Source organism: Cupressus sempervirens, chromosome 2 (assembly GCF_028749045.1).
Source record: "Cupressus sempervirens isolate cs-2001-9-10 chromosome 2, ASM2874904v1, whole genome shotgun sequence".
Classification (NCBI taxonomy): Eukaryota; Viridiplantae; Streptophyta; class Pinopsida; order Cupressales; family Cupressaceae; genus Cupressus; species Cupressus sempervirens.
The window spans coordinates 369,300,460-369,317,768 of record NC_143119.1 but is presented as its reverse complement, the minus strand read 5'-3'; positions in this window follow the sequence as shown (position 1 = coordinate 369,317,768).

Sequence of the window (17,309 nt, the reverse complement as noted above, 5' to 3'; positions counted from 1 at the left end):
TCTAAAAGTTATGTCTCCTACTTTCTTGTCTAATTTCGTCATTGATTCCCTTCTTCTAAACACAATAATGGATGGATTGGTAGGTTTGATAATGATTACCTTACTCTTCTTATTCAAAGGCTCTTCTTCCTCTAAATTTTCTTTATCATCTACTTCTTCATCTTCACCTTTTCCCTTGGTCAACAGGAGAGTGGAACTAGTTTTCAACTTGGCAATCCTCTTCTTGCCTTTATTAACCTCCTAAGGGAGCTTAATCTCTTGTTCTATCCTAACCTTAGCCTCATCATCTATACCAAAATAGGCTTCTTTAGGATCAAATAGCTCATTTATCAATGCCTCAAGTATATCTTTAATTTCATCAATATTGACCTCATATCCTAGAGGTTTTACCCATGCAATTCTTGGCCTAACTACCTGAATGTACACCTTGTCACTATCAATCATGAAACAAATATCATATTTATAATCCTCAATTTTTTTCCTTGGAATTCTATATCTATTATTCATTTTCTCCTAAAATGCATCAAAACAGTCATCCATAATACTCGTGTAATTCTCTCCCTTTTCATCAATGTACTCATTAATCTAATAGAGGATTGGTACATCTTTTTTCCAAACAACAATACCTTTTGGTGGGAAGAATTTCTTAACATAGAAAAATAGACATGTTAGGAGGGAACCAAACTTACATGGATTATTTTATGGGGTCTTGATGCTCTCCATGTTCTTGTTGAATTGGTTCAATAGTAACTTGGTATGGTCAAGAGAAAGGTTATTCTTGACCACCATGTAAGCCAAATCAATAGCTTCACACAAGATACTATTCAACTTGCTAGAGCTATATATTTTGTGTGCTATAATGTGAATACCAAAATTTAGCTCCATCTTAGTCACACTACTTATTTTCATTCCCCTTCCATCCCTCTCAAAATGGGCTTCCTTCTCCAGTTCAACTCAACTTAGGGTTTTAGTCATTTTGGCTTTAGCTAGCATGGGGAGACCGGTGATCCTATGGATCATCTTCTTCATTATCAAAAACTGTTGCTCCAACCATAGTTGACCATTATGCACATGAATAAGGATGTATCTTATCCATTTGATTTGGAAATCTTGTGGCATACGAGGAATATGTGTTAAACCTTTGCTTTCAAATGTTGGTGTTCAATTTCAACATGCTATTAACACATAGCTTTTCTAGGGTTTTTTCCATTTCTAGAGTAACAATATCTTGAATTTTAAATTTAAAATGGGAATGAATGTCATTGATCAAAAGTACCTTAGGTGGGATCTAAGATTGTGCTTTACTCAGATCTAGGGTTTTTGCAATGGTAGGAGTTAGCTTGAAATTCACACCTTGAATCAATATATTTGAACCTTTCTTCACTTTACTACTAGTAGCTACCATCTTTGTTGGGTAGGCTTTGAAAAATTTTCAACTATTCATAGAAATTGCTTGAATGCTTGACAATCACTCTGCATAATTAGCTCCTGAAAACTCATAGTGAGAAATGACTTTGATTTCACCTTTTTTTTAAATCAAAATTTTCCATCAATGTTTGGTACAAATGTTTGATCAAGTTGATAGAGTGCAATCCACTTCCTTTATATTTTATAGTTGATGAAATCTTCATGACTTGGCAACCACACATACTTTAGTTACTCCCAACCTTGCTTGTTAGAGTCTGCAATCGACATTGCTTGGTGAGATAGTAACCTAACCTTACTTGGTGATAACTTCCATCTTTTACTTGGTGATCCCTTTTACATCTTGAATGCTAACTTTGATATTTTTTCTTTCTAACTAGAATTGATAAATGATGTCTCCTTTAGTATCATAATTCCAATTCACATTTTTTTAGGAATAAGGTGTCTCAACCTTGGATAGTTCCTATTCTTATTATTTGTTTTGTAAAATGTATTTTCTTGCAAATAATGTTGATGTGTCAGCATCTTGAATTGTGTATAAGGATATCATCACTAAAATAGTTATGGCAGATTCCTATGTCATGTAAGAGCTATGTCAAGAAGATTCAATGACAGGTGAAGACATGTGGCAACTGATAAATTTGAGTAGCCCTAAAGTGAATCGCATGTTAGAAGCATTTTTAGGGTTGTGAAGAGAAGCGATGTGAAAAAGTGTATTATTGGTACTGAGAGCTACTACTGGAGTCTTCTGTTGTTGCTCTTGAACTTGTATTGCAAGTGTATTGTAACCTTGTGTTGAAGATAATACATTGTATAGGTTCTAGAGGGGTGGGGTTCTTTTATCGAAAGGTTTTTCCCATCGAAAAATCTTTGTGTTATGTGTTTTTTTCTCTATCTATTTTATTTATGCTTGGTTGGCGGAAATATTGTTGTTTACATGATATTGAATCTACAAGTGTAAAATATTTTAATAGGATTTGCACCATACTTCTCTTAAAAGATTAGTGTAGGAAGCTATTTTTGCACCTGAATTTCCTTACAAGTGGTATTAGAGCCTAATCAACTTTTGATCCTAGTTGTTGGGTAGGGTTTTTTGAGTTAATCTCAAGTTGAGTAGGAGTCTTGTGTAGAGAATCTTGAATCTTATTGACAAATTGAGATGGCGAGTTCATCATATGGAAGAATGGAGGTGGAGAAATATAATAGCACTAATTTTGTGTTGTGGAAACTCAAGATGGAAGACATGTTGGAAGATCATGACCTATGGGAAGTGACTTCAAGTACTACAAGACCAGAAACTATAGCTCAAGTAGATTGGGATATCAAAGACCATAAAGCTAAGGGTCTCATAAGACTTTGTTTAATCGATGCAGTTCTTCTAAATGTTCTAGATGAGAAAACCACATAAAGTTTGTGAGAAAGACTTGGGGCCATGTATCAAGACAAATCTTTGGTGTAAAATTTGTTCCTAAGGAAGAAGTTGTACTCTCTATGAATGGAGGAAGGTGGATCCTTAAAAGATCATTTAAATGCATTTAATCTACTGGCTACATAGTTGACATCAGCTGGTGTCAAGTTAGAGGAGGAGGATCATTGCTACACACATTTGTGTTCTTTATCGGATTCATGGGACCATCTTGTGATCGCTCTCAAAAGCACGTTAGTCACTTTCAAAATGGATGATGTGGTGTCTTCGCTGCTATCAGAGGAGATGTGGAGAAAGGCTTCCATTTTGGAAAAAGAAGCCCTTGCTATTCGTGGGAGATCCATAGAAAGAGGGAAGAAAAATGACAAAAAGTATGATAATAAGGGTAGATCCAAATCCCGTGGGAAGTCAAAGACTACCAATAAGTCTAAGGAAAAATGTTGGAACTGTGATAAACCTAGGCACTTCCGTAAAGATTGTGAAGAGCTGAAGAAGAAGAAGAAAGATTCAGATTTAGCTTCAGAAAGATCTCAAGAAGATGGTGATGCATTCTTCATAGCTTTGGCAGCCCATGCATCTGATGATGTGTGGTTGGTTGAATCGGGTGCATCTTTTCACATGACCTCTCATCGAAACTGGTTCTCAAAATATGAAGAGTTCGATGGTGGAAAGGTGTACTTGGGTGATGATTCTCACCTAAATATAGTTGGACATGGAAGGGTCACTTTCAAATGTCTTGATGAATGAGTAAAGGGAATCAATGGAGTTATGCACATTCTAGGTTTGGCATGAAACCTATTATCTGTAAGTATGCTGAATGATGTAGGTGTACAAGTTGTTTTTTCAAAAGAAGGATGCAAGATGATTAGAGGATCGATAGTGCTTACAAGGGGTACTAGGAGAGGTACCTTATTTTAGCTAGATGCATGTATTCCTCTATGTAATAGTTCTTCATCGTCACCATCTGAATGAGTAGTGAAGAATTCTATGGTTATTGGTTCTGATGGCAATGAAAACACTTTGGAAGGTAAGCTTCCCACAGAAAAGACAATGTTGTGGCATATGAGATTTGGTCACATTGGTGAAAAGGTTCTCAGAACCCTGAAAAATAAAAATCTTGTTGAGGAGTTAAATGATTGCAATCTCAAGTTTGACTTCTATGAACACCGTGTCTATGGTAAACAAAATCATGTTTAGTTTTACTCTAGTTCTCACAAATCTTATGATGTTTTCGATCTTATTCATTTTGATGTCTTTGGTCCTGTAAAAGTTCCTTCAATCTCCAAGTCTATATTTTTTGTATCTTTCATAGATGATTATAGTAGAAGCATGGATTTATTTTCTTAAAATTAAGACACAAGTCTATAGTCAATTCAAGGAATTTAAAGCCCTTGTAGAGAATTAGACTAGTAAGAAGATTAAGTGTGTGAGAACTAACAATGGTGGTGTGTTTTGCTCATCTGAGTTTGAACAATTCTGTAAAGAACAAGGTATCTAGAGGCATAAGACAACTCCTTATATGCCATAGCAAAATGGAGTTGCAGAGAGAATGAATAGGACACTGATGGAGAAGGCTAGGAGTATGCTTATTGGAGCTCATTTAGAACAAAGGTTCTGGGCAGAAGCTGTGGCCACTACTTGCTATCTGGTTAATAGATCTCCTACATTAGCCCTTATTGGTAAGACACCCATGGAGGTGTGGTCTGGTAAGAAGCCTTCAATTAGACATCTTCGTGTTTTTGGTTGTGAAGCTTATGCACATGTCCTAAAGGAGAAAAGATCTAAGTTGGAAAACAAAGCTATTAAATGTATTTTCATTGGATATAGTACAAGCTTTGGGATCTTGTGACTAGTAAGGTGTTGTATAGTAGAATTTTTATTTTTAGAGAGCTAACATCTTCTCCTATTGTGCTATAACCAGATGAAAAAGAAAAGGAAAAAGATGTTTTTCGGTGTCCTCCTACCCTTGAGAAGACTAAATAGAGAGACCATGTTGGGTCTAATGATGAGGAGAGCTCTAGCAACTTTGATAGTTCAAAAGAAGATGAAGAACAACCTCAACTGCAGCCCTTGACAAGATCCACGAGAGAAAGAAAGCAACCAAAAAGGTTTGGTTATTCTATGTTAGATTCCAATTGTGCTTTTTCTTTGATTACTAATACTGATGAGCCTAGATCTATGAAAGAGGCTTTGGGCATGGAAGATGCAGGTTCCTAGATTGAGGCTATAGATGATGAGATGACTTCATTAGAGAGAAAAAAAACTTGGGACCTTGTACCTTTGCCTAAAGGGAGAAAATTTGTTGGCTGTAAATGGGTGTTCAAGAAGAAATTTTGTGCAAATGACAGTGTTGAAAGGTATAAAGCTAGATTGGTCGCAAAGGGGTATTCACAACTAGAGGGAATAGATTATGGTGAAATATTCTCTCCTGTTGCAAACTTGACATCCATTAGATTTATGTTATCTCTTGCTACATCATATGATTTAGAGATAGAATAGATGGATGTGAAGATAGCTTTCCTTCATGGTGATTTGGAGGAAGAGATTTATATGTCATAGCCTGAGCACTACATTGTTAAAGGTAAAGAATCCTTAGTCTGCAAATTAGAGAAATCTCTATATGGTTTGAAGCAATCTCCTAGGATGTGGTACCTGAAGTTTGATGCCTTTGTGTTGTCAATTAGATTTGTAAGATCAAAATTAGATCATTGTGTTTATTTCAGAGTTGCAAATTGCCTTCTTATTGTTACATTATATGTTGATGATATGTTGTTGTTTGGGAAGGGTAAGGGTATGATTTCTGATTTTAAATCTCAGTTGTCAGCACAGTTTGAGATGAAAGATCTTGGGGCAGCTAGGTACATCTTGGGTATGGAAATCAATAGAGATAGGTCTAATAGAAAACTTTGGTTGAGTTAGAGTAAGTATGTGAAGTCTGTGTTGGACAAGTTTAGCATGGCACATTGTAGACCACTATGTGTTCCTATTTCTATGGGAACAAAGTTATCTTTAGATGATTGTCCAAAATCTCCTAGTGAGGTTGACAACATGAGTAGAATACCTTATGCTAGTGTAGTTGGTAGTCTTATGTATGCCATGTCTATACTAGACCAGACATTGCCCAAGTAGTGGGAGTCCTGAGTCGATTCATGGCTAATCCTGGATGGGTACATTGGGTTGCAATTAAGTGAGTATTCAGATATTTGAGGGGTACATCAGATTACTCAATATGTTATCATGGTAACTCTTCTAGATTTTCACATTCACTTTGTATTCGTGGGTTTGTGGATTCAGATTGGGTATGTGATATTGACCATAAGAGATCCACCAGTGCTTATGTATTCACTATGTTTGGTGGTGCCATCAGTTTGATGAGAAAGTGACAACCTGTGGTTGTTTTTTCCACTATAGAAGTTGAGTACATGGCTACTACTCATGCTTGTAAGGAAGCCATTTGGCTTAAGAGATTGTGTTTTGATTTTGGTGTTGATGCAGAATAGATTACTATTTGGTGTGACAGTCAGAGTGCTATTTTCCTTGCAAAGAATCCAACTTTCCATGCCAGAACAAAGCACATTGGTGTGCAGTTTCACTTTGTGAGAGATATTGGGGAAGATGGAAAGGTAAATTTGGAGAAGGTAGATACTGTGAAGAATGTTGCAGATGCATTAATGAAACCAGTGGGCACTAAGAAGTTTAGATGGTGTTTGGAGTCTATGGGCCTTTTGGCCTATAGTGGTTAGTTCCTATTATGTTCCTGTTGCTCTTACAATGTGTTTGACAAGGGGGAGAATGTTAGGAATAAGGTGTCTCAACCTTGGGTAATTCCTATTCTTTTTTTTTTTTTGTAAAATGTATTTTCTTGCAAATAATATTGATGTGTCGGCATCTTGAATTGTGTATAAGGAGATCATCGCTAAAATGGTTATGATGAATTCCTATGACACGTAAGAGCTATGTCAGGAAGATTCAATGACAGGTGAAGACATGTGGCAACTGATAAATTTGAGTAACACCCTAATATGGTTACTTTTGGGAGTAGCCCTAAAGTGAAGCACATGTTATAAGAATTTTTAGGGTTGTGAATAGAAGTGATGCAAAAAAGTGTATTGTTTGTACTAAGAGTTACAATTGGAGTCTTCTGTTGTCGCTATTGAACTTGCATTGCAAGTGTATTGTAACCTTGTGTTGATGATAATACATTGTGCAAGTTTTGGAGGGGTGGGATTGTTTTACCAAAAGGTTTTTCCCCATCAGAAAATCCTTGTATTATGTGTTTTTTTTCTCTATCTATTTTCTTTATGCTTGGTTGGCTGAAATATTGTTGTTTACATGATATTGAATCTGTAAGTGTAAAAGATTTTAATAGAATTTGCACCATACTTCTCTTAAGAGATTAATGTAGGAAGTTGTTTCCACACTTGAGTTTCCTTACACATTTGAGGGATCAAGTAAAAATGGTGGAGTCACACAATTCTTGAGTGACTTGTTCATCATAGCTTAGACTTGCATTCTTAGAAGATTTTTGAACCGATTGTTGTCTTGTCTATTTTTTGATGTTATCAACTTTTTCCTTCTTTTCATCTTCAATTCTTCCAACATTTATGTATTTCTTAGCAAGATGACCAAGTTTAGTACAAATAAAACATCTTCTAGTAGTATCTCTTTTCCTCATATGGTACTTTACACAATTCATTCCAATGTGTCCAAATTCTCCACAGTAATGATATCTGCACTAGGTGTTATAGTCCCAACCAAATGTAGTTTTAACAATCTATTCTTCTCAAATTCAATATCTTAGATTTGAATTCTGATGACTTGTGTCCATCTTTGCTACATTTGTGACATTTGCCTTCAAACTTAGGTTTCTCTTTGTGTTCAATAGCCTTATGACCATGTTGATTGCAATTGTAGTACTTTCCATTAAATTTTTCTTTTCCATTGGTCCAACATTTTTTTGATGCATGACCTATCTTGCCACAGTGATTGCAAGTAGGTCTTTGATTCTTTTGAGCTCCTTTTTTGGATGTTTCACCTTCTTCTATATATCCAATTCCTTCTTTTCATTGTTTATCTATAAAGACTTTTCTCATTTAACCGATTCATGTCTACTTGGGGTTTCATCATTCTTTCATTGATTTACCTTTTAGAGTTTAGATCATTCTGCAATCTTTCATTTTCTAATCTTAGATTCATGACTTCTTCATTTGAATTGGTGAGCTGATTAATGATGTTAGCCTATTGAAGGGATAAATGTTGAATCTCATTATCTTTTCTATTTCTTCTTTAATCTTTTTTTTCTCTTCCATAACTTCACATAACCTTACTTATTGAATTTCTTGTTCTCTTCTTAGTTTTCTTACTTCTTCTTGTAATGAACCATTCTTTTCTAAGAGTTCTTTGATTGCTACATTAGCTTCATCTTGGTTTCTTTTTGAATGAATGTCTTCAATTATTTCTTCAGTATAGAGATTATCATTCATTTGAATTACAAGATCTTTTCATTTTTTCAAGGATTGAGAGAGTTTCTCCTTTTCTTTCTTGAGTTGGGCAATAGCCATTTCTAAATCTAGCTTCTCATTGTCAATAGCCTTGTCAAGTTTGAATACCTCCATTGCCTTTGATCTTTGCTCAAGCTATTAAAATTTTCTCTTGAGAACCACAAAAGCTCGGATACCAATTGTTGGAAATATTATGAAAGGTTAACTTACTAAGGGGGGAGGAGTGAATCAATAACTGATAAATATTTGAACTTCAATTACCAATTAATCATTCATATATGTTATGATATAATTACATGCATGAGAAACTAAAAACATGAAAGCATACACAACACTTTAACACAAAATATTTGGTGACATAGAAATATTCCAAATAGTAAGTAAAACTAGGGTGGAGATGATACCCACAAGCTTTAGTATTGTAGTATATAGTTGGCCGATTAAGGCTTACAATGATCACTTCCGATGATCTTTCCTATTAGGAGCAATAAGGACTAAGCTAGGTCCACCTTGTTAAAGGATTACAAATATATAATGAAGTATGCACTCAGTGAAGAGATTTACACAAGACTATTAGTTCTATCTTGTTAAAGGATTTGACTGATCCACCTATTAGGATGAAGTAGTAGTTGATCTTTGATCTTCAACTAGGTTTGCTGATTGAGATTTCATTGAGTGTACAAATCACCTTACTATGATAGATGAATCTTTATAGATCCTTATACTACTATAGCCTTTTTAATTCACTTTTCTACTTTTCTCTAGTTACATTTCTTTCATTTGATTAAAATTCCACATTTACACACTTTTGATGTGATACAATACATTAAATATATACCAATCTAATTAAAAAATTACAAAGTCGGCCACAATACAATTTTACACAAATCTTACAAAGTTAGCTCAAATATAGAAACTCAAGTTCTGAAGATTGATTTGGTGAGATTCTGATACGTGACATCCACTACCAATGCTCAGTATCATCATGAGTTAGTAGACATAGAAGATCTATCCATACTAATCACTTCAAAGTAGTCTTGAACTCAGTTTGCACTGGTGACTTGGTGAATATTGTGAAACTCGACATGTAAATTAAATCACTTGATTCACATTGCATGGCTTAGTCAATGTTCTCACTATGAGCTTGGTATAAACTGAATCACCTAGTTAAAACTGAGTAGGTTGATTAACACTGGATTCACATCTCATTAGCTACAAACTCGGTAAGAACTGCATAACTTGGTTTGTAGTGGTAAACTTAGCATACACTAAGATGCTTGGTTTACATTGCTAATCTTTATCATAATAGTAACTGCTCAACAAAAACTAAAATATTTCCAAAGGACTCAGTAGAAACTATAAAACTTAGTAACTATAAAACTTAGTAACAACTAAAATGTGTGATTAACATTGTTAACTATACAAAAAACTTTGTAGATACTTACAATCTAAATAAGTGCATGTCACTAATTAAAAACTTGACTGTAATGTCAATAGTTCACAGGTCCCCATAATCCCTTAATAGAATGGGTTTTCAAAGAGAAAGAACAAGACATTATAGGATATTGCCAATTGTATGATATAGTCTTGAGCTATGACTTCTTCATTTTGGGTTAAGGCTATTAATTTTCCCAAGTATATTCAAAATCAATTTCCTTACAAGGAATTGTGACACATAACTCTTGAGGAGGCTTAGACTCATGTCAAGCCAGATATTTCTACTTAAACCACATTTTTGGCAGTGAATATTGGGCATTTATTCCGGATACTTAGTGGAAATCCATAGAGAAGAAGAGCTGACCAGTCATCTTTGTTGGCTAATTTGAGGTATGAAGGTGTATGTGTTGTTTGATCCTAGTTCTAGAGATGTCTTATTTTGGCAAGATGTTTAGTTTGATGAGTATTATCCTTAGATGGAGCTACCATCACTAGCTTCTTTCTCAATATCCAGTACCTCTTCTACTCCTCCACAAGATTGTGCATCCTCCTAGGATGATCATGATGTCAATCCCCCTTGACCAACTCCACCTATTGTTCCACAAGTGCACAAGTGAGCTCATGATAAGTTTGATGTAGTAACACCTTTGGCAAGTGATCCTATAGATTCTAATCACACATATGCTCAAACTTCTAGTACCGACCTCCTAAGTCATGCCATTTTAAATGATCCATAGAGTTTTTCATAGTTGACATGATGCTTAGAGTGTGATAAGGCTATGGATGAGGAGTACTTTTCTTTAATGAAGAACCATATGGGATCTTGGTCCTCTTTTGAAAGGAAGGAAGTTGGTTTGGTTCTAGTGTGTGTAGCTTACCAAGTATGTTATAGATGGTTCTATTGATAGGTATAAGGAAGGTCTTGTTACAAAGGGCTTTTTAGAGGTTGATGGTATCTATTACTTTGAGACCTTTGCTCCTATTTCGAAGATGAATTCTATTCTCCTTGTACTCTCTCTTGCAGCTTTACAGTAATGGACAAGTTTGTAGATGAACATGAAGAGTGTGTATTTGCATCAAGACCTTCATGAGGAGATCAATATGGAGTAGCTTGATAGTTTTTTGCAAGAATCTTCATTGGTATGTAGGCTTTAGAGGTCTTTATATGCTGTCAAATAGACCCCTCAAGCTTGGTATGAGAGGATGTATTCCTTGTATGTTGGTTCATAGTTCACTCAATGTCATTCCGATCCTATAATTTAAATTCAATGTCATGGGGCTGATTTATTGATATTTTTTCTTGATGTCGATGATCTCATCATTATAGATACCTCATCCTCCATGATATAGAGTGTTTAGTAAGCCTTGAGAGAGCATTTTGAGATGACAGACCTTGGACTTCTATACTATTTTTTCATCCTATAGGTTGTTTAATCTTTAGATGCGATAGCCATACTCCAATAGAAGTACGCTCTCGATATACTTCAGAGATTCACCATGCATTATTGCAAGCCTGCTCATAAACCTTTCTAGTTAGGTATTGTTTTATCTACCACTAATGCTACTTATATAATGGATTCCACTTTATACAAATAAATTGTGGGTAGTTTGTTGTACCTGACATACACACATCCTAATATTTCATTTTCCATTATACATGTATATCAATTCTCACATGATCCACATGAGAGAAATTCAAAAGCGTCCAAATGTATCATGAGGTACATTCATGGTTTTGCATGTTATGATATTCACTATGCATCAGGGGATCCTTATATTGTTGGTTACACAGACTTAGATTGGGCTGGTGATATTGATGATCACAATTCTACTTATGGATTTCTTTTCTTCTTTATTTTAGTCCTATCACATGGTCTTGCAAGAAGAATTATCCTAACACATTATCATCTATAGATGTCGAGAATAGGGAAACTATGCTAGCTGGCTTTACTAGTTGATCATTGAGTTTGGATTTCCTCTTGATAGTCCCACATTTCTGTGGTGTGACATACACTTCATTAGGCATTTGATTTAGATGACACTCTGAGCTTGGAATACATTCCCACTATTGAGAAAGTTGTAGACATCTTCATTAAACATTTTGCATAACTGTAGTATCTATAGCTACGTTCTATGGTGAGGGTGAAGGAAGTTGTCCTTGGGGGCTCTAAGTAATGAGTCCTTCCTTCCTTCTTTTCTTATTATCTCTTTTTGGAGTATGGTTTCTCCCACTAGGTTTTCTCTATTTCTCTATTTCATAGAGATTTGGTTGTGATTAGGTACCTCATCAAACTTTGTTCTTGGAACCCAAGTTTTCTTTTAGCATTGCATTCTAGTTTCCTTTCTCTTTCTAAACTATTTATAGCTGCATTTTTTCTTATCTTATGGTGGGTGTTAGATAAAGTGTTAATTCAATTTTATTTATTAAATTACCTTTACTCCCTCCTTAAGATTTCTCTTTATGCACTTTACTTTTACATTTAATAATTAATTAGTAATTATTAAATGTCATTTACTTCTTAGTGTTTTTCTTTTAAGTTTTTCAATCTACTCCTATAAGGATTGATTTTAAAAAAAAATATCTCTCATTCTTTTAGTCTAATAATACAATTTTCATATTTTTAGAGAAAAACCCTTCCCTCTTCTTTTCTTTTTCTTCTCTATGACAAGTTCTTGCACATAGGTATTCTTATAGCTCTATTAATTTGTATTTCTCATATCCTTCAAACTCTCCTTTCAAAATAGTATTGTAATTCTCAAGTTTTAAAAATTCTAACTTGGTAGATTCAAGTTTAGATGTACTTTTTATTAGATGGGATCTTAGATCTACATTCTTAGATTTCACATCTGATTCCATTTTTCCATCATCTTTCTTTAAGCTTAAATCTAGTTTAGTGATATTCAATTCATTTTCCAAGATATCATTTTCTTTCATCAATCTTGAAACTTCATCACTATCCTTAATTTGGTCTTTAGGTTCCTTTATATATTTGAGAAGACCAATCTTGTATTTTATATTACCAATGAAGCCTTTTGCATTTTCATATCTTTCTTTTAGGTTATATCTTTCTTTAGTGAGGATGTTTATTTTCTTAAGAGATTCTTTTAAGTTGTACTTTTGTAAGATAAGCCTCTTCTGAGTAACTATTCTTTGATACAAATTGTAAGAAATAGGGAATACTAAGAGGAGAGGGGTGGGATGGGGTGAATCAGTATTCTATGTAAACTTTAGCCAAAAAATGGATATTATTAATCACCTTATACCTTGTATATGAAATAAAACTAGTTATATTGAACACTAAACATCACCATGCAATAAGAGAACTCATAACACCATATTTTGTTAACTAGGAATATCCTAGCCAAGGGAAAATCTTGGTGGGGATGGTACCCACAAAATAATCTAGTAATTAGAGGTGTCTAGTTAAAGATATTGACCTTGTTAGGAGTCAATCACATGCATATAGTGTCTTGGTCCTTTTTAGAGGACATAGGCCTTGATATAATCTTCAATCCTATTAGAATTTTCTATTTACAATTAAAAAATGTATGCAAGAAGAGCTCACTTCGCAAACATGCAATATAAAATGTTATTCCTTGATACAAAAGATAGGTATAAAACCCTCTTTGCTTTTTGTTGATATCTTCAATATCTAATATATATCTTGTTGCTCTGCCAAAGCCTTGCATAACTCTAATCATACATTAGAATTCACATCATATCAGGTTCACATAGTTTTCCTAAGAAGCACTATTTACTTCACACTTACAAACTATCATTTGCACTTTTGAAATTCTCCAAAGAATATCCAATTGGCCTTGAATCCTTCACAAACTTGACAAAATATATTACTACAAATTTTTATTACATAACAAAATAATTCCTTAATCCATAATTATCCATTTCCTGTTATACTTTGTTTTGTCTATATATTGTAGTAACTAGTAAAAATTTTATATCTTCTTTTGTACTGACCCTACTAGCTCGCCCCCTTGAACACATAATCCAGATACTCTATTCTATCCATACCTAATAGTGCACATGCTAATAATTCCTCTATCAACTATGCATATCAAAATTGTAAATGCTTTTCCAGAAAAACTAACTGATACTTTGATAATTTTCTATGTATTAAAACCATAACTTGATCTATAATGTCTAACTTCTTCACATTAAGGATATGTTTCCATAATTGACAAAATTCATTATCTGCCTTCTCCAAATTTCCAAAAGACATAACTTACCCAATAGATAAATCTTGATTTACATTTCTTTTTGTGAAATTTTTTCATTTTTTGTTTAGTATTTAGTGGTTTCCTTCTTATTTAAATTCTAAAATTGACACAGTCATATTATTTCTAACTTATTTTATTCCATGTGGATCATAGTATCTATATGTAACAATGTAGTAATAAGTGACATATATTTTTCTATTTATATTATGTCATAGTCCAATGCTTGGTTATTCCATCTAGTGCTTGCTTAGTCCATCCATATTTTTTTCTACATGTATTTTGATGTATTTTCCTAAATCATAAGCACCTCATTAGTGTATAATTTATCGACTATTCAACACTCACCTTATTTTATTTTCTATGAGAGGATCTCAAATGACATTTAATGGATACATAGATTCAAATATGGGTGCTCTATCCTTTCAATATTTTTTAAAAATTAAGGTTATACTGGTTCCAATAGGTGCTGAGAGGGGGCTGCATTAGCACCACTCATGAAATTGGTTATACTTCTTACCATATTAACTAGCCTTGTTACAACACACTTTGTAGTAATACTAAAATAACTGCAAAACTATAAAAGAAAAGAAAATAACACGTGGAAAAATTTGTCCAGGTGACACATATATTTAATATGTGGAAACCCTCGATATGAGGATGAAAACCATGATGGGGATAATATACCCACTAGCCCTTATAATGCACATGAAGAGGTTCCCTCTTAGGAGCTATAAGTGCTTCTTCTATAAGTGCATCCTGTTAGGAATGCCTACAATTTGTTAGAATTATAAAAGCCTATGGAAGGTACCTGGTTAGAGGATTTACATGCCATCTTCTAAGAGACCCCTTGTTAAATGATTTGTACTATAATCTTACTAATGAAGTTATCCCTATTAACAACTTACCAATAGATGTAATAATCATAAAAAATTCTAAATATTTTGACCTTTAATTGTAGCATTGTCTTTCCATATAGATACATGTTCTATTTCCTTTAAGATGCACTGATCTTTTCACTTTCTTCGTGAGTGCTCTATTCTCACCTCTCCCTTGGTTACCTCCAACAACCTATAGCTATTTTATTCCCACTCTATTGCACTTTATTTTCTTCTCTCTTAATTTTTTTCTCTCTATTCTCTCATTTATCTATAGTAGTGACTCTCTCTTTTGAACTATATCTTTCTTCTAGTTTTTGTTTTATATATACTTTATCATTGTCATGGAATAGTTACCCATGACCAAATTGTCTCACTCATTATTTGAATTCAAAATTTGAATTCCATGCTTGCATCATTCAAAGAAAACCCATGAACCTTATACCTAGAGTTTAGAATTGTAGCATTGTCAATCATTTTTGTGTATCATGCTTGACTGCTTGCATTATTTTTCTTTTGCCTTCTATCACTTCAATGGTGACTCATTGTTTTGATGACTTGGATCAATTGTTATCCATATCTCCCTTCCATCCAAATATGGGTGTTCCAAAGTGTATATCAATATATCTCATGACAAGATATGCAACATTTTTCTCTTATTTTTATTTTCTAAATTATAAATTATATATTTTATAATATATCTTAGTTAGATTTATGTTTATTGTAACTTTTTTAATATATATATTTTTATACTCGAGTTAATTTTACATTAAATTAGTATTGATTTGTATTCTATAAGATATTCTTACATATCAATTGTTAGAAAATTTTAGAAGAATGTATTTAGTAATTTTTAGAAAAAATTTAGTTAGAAAAATCCAAGTATAAAGCCATAGTTAGAAAAAACACTTACAAAACCTAAGTTGGAAAAAAAAAACTATAAAACCCTAGTTAGAAAGTCTTTAAAATTACATTTTTCAATATCTAAAAATCTGAGATAGAAAATTCTATAAAATCTTATTTGCAAAACCTTGGTTAGAAATCTTTTGGTACAATAATAACTTTAGCTAGTAACAAGTGGTATCAAAGCTTGTCATAGGTTCTAATCTCCTTAGGTAATGTTGAGGGTGGAATTGTTGGAATAACTGATAGCATTATCCTTAGGATATGTAACATGGCTTAATTGCATCATGTATTTTATAAGCCTAGTGGTTGTACCGGGCATTGATAAGTCAATCTTATAGTGCAATGACAACTCTAGCTTGTAATAGTTTTATATGTGGTTGAATTGTTCATTATAGGTTTAGTAGGTCTCATAAAGGATTGTAAGACGTAACTTTTAGAAGAGTTTGAGATGAAGAATTTGGCACTTACACACTATTTTCTAGGAATGGAGGTGTGGTCGATAGATGGAGATATTTTACTTTGTTAATGGAAATATTGTATCAAATTTTTGAAGAGGTTCAAGATGGAGGATCACAAAGCCATGCCTACACATATGATCATGAATTGGAGGAAGGTAGTAACATCCAAGGAAAATGATGCAATCCTAGCTTATAGAAGAATTTGAATGGTTCTCTCATGTATTTGGTCAACACTAGGCCATATATGGCATTTACAATAAAATATCATAGTTAGTTCGTGGTAGAGCCAGAAAGAGTACATTATATATTAGCTAAGCATGTGCTATGCTATTTGCATGTTACAATAGATTATGGGATCCCTTTAATGTATTGTTTGAGTTTGGGATCAAGAGTTGTCTATTGGTTTAATAGGAAGGAGAAGTATGTTGTTTTGAGTTTAGTACAATAAGAATACATAGTGGCTAGCATAGTGAAATATAAAGATATATGGGTTTGAAAAAATTTCTATTATCCTCGTTTGTTCATAGAGTTAAGACTACAATGATATATTACAATATTCATAATTGTATTAAGTTGTCTGAGAATCTAGTGATTCATGATAGGTCTAAACATATAGACATCATATATCACTTCATCAAAGATTGTGTATGTACCATCCTAAATTGGAAGAACTCCAATTTAATGAAGGTTTAGCACCCTTTTAATGCAATTCTATCATTTATTTTCTTTTATATTCTATTTTTGCTAAATTTAAATAATTAATTTCATCTCATTAGACCTTTTTATTAATTTAAAATAAATATAAATGGGTTGATTCTTTATTTCTATTAAATATTGTATCCTTGTTTATCAATTAATTTAAATTAATATTTAAAATTGGTCCTATCTTAGATAGTATTTTATCTCCCCTATCATCTTGAAGTTAAATCTCTACTTAATAGTTGGCCTAAAGGTAACTCTCAAGTTAACAGTCAACCTTAAGTTGACTTTCTATTTCCTAAGTCAACCTTTAATTATTTTACCACTAGAAATCTAGGATAAAAGA